The sequence below is a fragment of the Scophthalmus maximus genome, chromosome 8 (genome assembly GCF_022379125.1).
Source record: "Scophthalmus maximus strain ysfricsl-2021 chromosome 8, ASM2237912v1, whole genome shotgun sequence".
NCBI lineage: Eukaryota > Metazoa > Chordata > Actinopteri > Pleuronectiformes > Scophthalmidae > Scophthalmus > Scophthalmus maximus.
This window is the reverse complement of record NC_061522.1, coordinates 11,507,501-11,512,314: the sequence shown is the minus strand read 5'-3', so window position 1 is coordinate 11,512,314 and position 4,814 is coordinate 11,507,501. Positions and strand designations below refer to the sequence as shown.

Here is a 4,814-nt window from a genome sequence, read left to right as displayed (position 1 = left end):
AATATAGACATCAATTCAAGTTCATAAAACCCCTTATTAGTGGTGATATTTCAGAAAGTGATAGACCACCTATTAAACTTTTAATATGCCATAACCTTTCATTAGTAACACACACTGCTGTTGTTATAAACAATAACTTGGCTCGATTGTTGTCTCCACCAAAACCTGTGGGTGAACATTGCAACACACGCACGCGCACAGACACACGCGAGCTGGACCACCCCGCCCGGCCACGCCCCCGCCCCGCCCCGGCCACGCCCCCGCCCCGCCCCGGCCCCGCCCAGCGGCCCGACCCCACGGAGAACAGACAGCGGGTCATGTGACAGCAGCAGTTCCCAAACGCCATGAAACTGAGGAACACACACACACACACACGCGCGCAAGCGCACACGCACAGAGAGAGAGAGAGAGAGAGAGAGAGAGAGTTTCGTAACCTAGGGAAGTTTTGTGGGGCCATCGATCACTGGAGCGTCTTGTGTTTTTCTGCGCCTGGTGTCACAGACACGGCGGAGTCACTGCTCGTCGCCCGCGCGTCACTTCTTCTGCGGACTTCTTCTCGCCGGGGGGAAACTTTATATCTTATTTTCTTTTCTTCCACCCGACCATCGAGGCAGCAGTGAACCTTCTGCTCTCTCCTCCGGGAATAAGACTGAATCCTCCACCTGAGCAGTAAGTGTGACACCACGCTGCGTGGTCTTTACGAAGTCAGAGACATGTCGTGGGAACTGAGGCTCGTCCACACAACACTGTGCTGCGGCCGAGGTTTCATGATCTCGGGCTGTTTGTGTGTAACTTCGTGTCCGATTCACCAAGGAGTAAATTATGACTGTGCTTTCAACATCCTGTCATATTTAATGTTGTAAAAAGAAAAAAAAAAGGATTGATCTCATGATCGTATCACTGAAAACAAGGCAACACAGCGACAACGTTGTATTTAAAAAATAATAATGAATAGCCTATTATTATTAGTTAAACAATTTAAAAAGTGATCAAAAAGTGAACAGCTTATTTTTTCGTTTACATCAGAAAATTGGTTTAAAAAATGTTGTGTCTTATTTTCCTTATGTAAAGATATCCAATTTCAACTAATATCAATAACACCAAAAATATAATTATAGAATGGAATAATAATTATAGAACCTACATTTTACTGTAGTAACTTGAATTAGGGAGGATTTGCAATTTTTGGCAGAATGACTTGCTAAACGGAATTTATTTTGTTTATGAAAATTGTTGCTACTTTTCTGTCCTTGACTATTGATATTGATTTACTACTTGTTACAGCTGTAGATTAAAAAATACTGAATCTGATGCTGATGCAGAATCAAGCAGCGGTGTGTGTGAGAGAGAGAGAAAGAGAGAGAGAGAGAGAGAGAGAGAGAGAGAGAGAGATGAACCTCAGTGTTGCTGTGTCACACAATGTGGTGTCAGAGCTGAGTGCAGTGTAATACACAGTGTGTGTGTGTGTGTGTGTGTGTGTGTGTGTGCGACAGAGAGTGGAAGATTCAACAAACCCTCAGTCACACCTGAGCTTCTCCGTCTGTCCTCTTATTCACTCCATCCTTGACAATACACATCTCTCCCTCTCTCTCTCTCTGTGTGTCTCTCTGTCTCTCCCTGTTTCCTGTGCTTTGTTTCAAGGCTGAGGCTTGCGTCACACATTCCACTTGGCATATGAAGCCCTTATCCTGTTTAGAGCCCGGAGTGAGAGAGAAAGAGGGAGAAAGAAGGGAGGAGAGAGAGGGATGTGGATGTGGGGGGTGGACGAGTGGAATGAGGGCAAACTCTCTCTCTCTCTCTCTCTCTCTCTGTCTCTCCTTATACTCCTCTCCACTCTAGAATAGTTTTTTTTAAAGAACAAAAAAGTTGGGTTGACCTTTTAAAAAAAAAAAAAAAATTGTATTTGTCTTATTAGGGCAGCACACACACACACACACACATACACACACACACACGCCCCATACCCCACCCACCCCTACACCTCTTTTCCTGAATCAACATGCTGATGTTATCTGGTGGAACAAAATGCGCAAGAGTGTGTACACACACACACACACACACGCATGCACGCGCACACACGCACACACTGCTCAAAGGGCATGTCCTCCAGAACATTAGGGCTAAACATTAAACCCCTGGATGCTGAAGAGTCAGTGATTCTCCATTAGAAGTTCAGGAAATAAGGACACTGCGGTCCACAGACAGCCATAAACTTAAAAAGCTGTAACTGGTTACACAACTTCACATGCGTGCCAGCACACGCACGCACTCACACAGTCATGTACAAAGCACACACACACACACACACACACACACACACACACACACACACACACACACACACACACACTAGTGCAGTGTGTCTGTTACTGCTCTTAAACCACTGGATTGAGCCACTGTGACAGAGAAGCTCTTTCTTACCACCCCCCCTCCCCATGTTTGAGGTTCATTGAAGTTTTGTCATATTTTGGTTGAAAACCACTTCATTTTCTTCCCCGTTTCTGTCTCTGCCTTGTTCTTTCCACTTCCATTTTTACATAGTTTGGTCAGAGTGGCTGTTTTCTTTGCCCTCTCTCTCCTTCCATTCCCCCCTCTGTCCTCTCATTCTTCGGGTAGGGAGGTGCAGTATGTACAGGGGAGGAGTGGGGGGGGGTGTCAGACAGGAAACCGCAGGCCCCCTGCAGCAGCACCCCCCATTTGGCTTCACTCTCCTCCTCCTCCTCCTCCTTCTCTTCTTTACACCCCCCGACCCATCACGCAGTGTGGAAATAATAACAGTCAAACTAAACTCTGAGGGCTTCCGCTTCTCTCTCTCTCCCTCCGTCTTTCTCTGGCAGTTGCTCTGGTTCTCTCCTTCCCTCCGCTGTCTGGAAAGCCTCAAAACTCTGCTCTCTTTGACAAGTTCGGCTCGAGGTGCATGTACACGTGCGTGTGTCTTTGTCAGGTTTTGAGCCTTATGTCAACTCCTGTGTGTCTTCAAATGTGTGTATCCGTGTGTCTGGATGTGTGTGTGATGATGGATTCTGTTTCCTCTCCCCCTGCTGATGGCCCCCTCTGGCTTCCCCCTGAGGTCTGCAGGCCTGCAGCCCCACAGTCTGCTGGAGAGGAGCAGAGAGGGACTGTGTGTGTGTGTGTGTGTGTGTGTGTGTGTGTGTGTGTGTGTGTGTGTGTGTGTGTGCGCACGTGATGGAGGAGTGGGCTAGGCAGGTCAGATTAGGCAATAGGAAGCCAAAATAAGAGGATAGGGGGCTTCAGCAGGGGCCCTGGAGCGAGAGGAGTCAAAGTCAGAGCATGTGACGTGTTGTTAGTGGAGTCAGGAGTAGGAAGTGAGGTAAGGGCTCGGAATAAGGGAGTAGGGAGGCACAATCGGGGGTGAGGGATTGAAAGAATGGGTTGAGGGCAACAGAAGGACTGTGGAGCAATGAGAGACTGCGCTGGAAGTGAGCTTAGAAAAAGGAACATTTAAATGCTGGAATATTAGCCGGCCACCTTGATGAGTCATGTAATTGGGAACTTGAATTAAGTAAAGATTAGTTCATTCCCTGAGGGGTGTAAACAAGCCAAAGGTGTGCGTCAAGCTACAATTGGCTCATGAACTTCTACTCTTAAGGAATGAAGTGTGCTAATGTTTGAGAGCCGTGTGAGTCAGGCGGTTTGTTATCAAAATGATGTCAGACAGCGCAGGACCCGCATGAGGCGAGACTGACGAGGTACAAGAGGTGATACGGAAAGAAAGACACGTTTAAAAGTCGAGAGCAGGGAACTGTAGGCGGTTAGTGTGTGTGTGTATGTTGAGTGTGTGTGTGTGTGTGTGTGTGTGTGCGTGCGTGTGTGTGTCCATTGCGGCGTGTTCTTGGACAAAGCTGTTGTCTGGAGGTTTCTGGTCTCTCTGGTGATCTCATCTTCTCCAGCCTGTTGCCATTAGACTGTGTGCGTGCGTGTACGTGTGAGTATTTGTGTGTCTGTGTGTGTCTGTGTGTGTCTGTGTGTCTGTGTGTGAGTGCGGAGCCACGTTTGTGTCTGTGTATGTTTAAGCATGAGTGTGCGTGTCTGTAATAATTGAGTCCTTTAGTGATTTAGTGTGTGTATTCTGTTGAGCTAGCAGAAACTTGGTGTGCGGCTGTGAGTGTGTGTGTGTGTGTGTGTGTGTGTGTGTGTGTGTGTGTGTGTGTGTGTGTGTGTGCGCGTGTGGTTGAGTCGGTAGCCAGCGACTCCAAGCCACAATATTTTCCCCTTCAGTCATGTTGTTTTATATCATTCATAGAGCGGGAGAGAAAAGGAGTGCGGGGTGCTGTGTGGTTCAGATAAACACGGTAGTAAAGATGAGAGTGATCGTTGAGGACGAGTGTGGAAGAGGTGTAGACGAAGATGTGGAGTCCGAGGGTGGAGAGAGTGAGAGAGAGAGAGGGGTGGGGGTGTAGGAAGTGTTTGCTGAGTGGGCTGGGGTAGAGTACACAGAAGCTCTACTGACCTAGAAGGACAATATTTGCAGACCACACTTGACATGCACAAACACACACACACACATGTTGTGCGCAGGGAGAAAATACTCCTGGACGACCCAGGTACGGCTACTTATTTACCAAATAGGTGCTGTGCACACTGGTGCCTTCACTTCGCAGCTCATATGCCCTCAGAGTTTTTCAGCTGTGAGCCTCCACATGCTCGGACGAAGCAGAGATGCAACAGCTGTCCGATCCCCGTCGCACAGAAGGAGGTTGTTGTCCTCCAGGATGTCAGTTTGACCCCATGCAATATTCATTTTTTTCAGATGATGAGTGTGGCTATAGGGCTGCGACTAACACCCGACAATT

General features: G+C 47.8%; 1 protein-coding gene across 1 annotated transcript in view; it reads left to right on the top strand.

The window, feature by feature from the left end:
- Positions 1–362: 362 nt before the first annotated feature.
- Positions 363–4,814, top strand: part of klf3 (Kruppel-like factor 3 (basic)) — a 14,367-nt gene continuing 9,915 nt past the window's right edge. The window contains exon 1 of the mRNA XM_035638370.2: positions 363–669. The gene's annotated coding sequence lies outside the window, so the exon portion shown is untranslated. The remainder of the gene's footprint in view (positions 670–4,814) is intronic.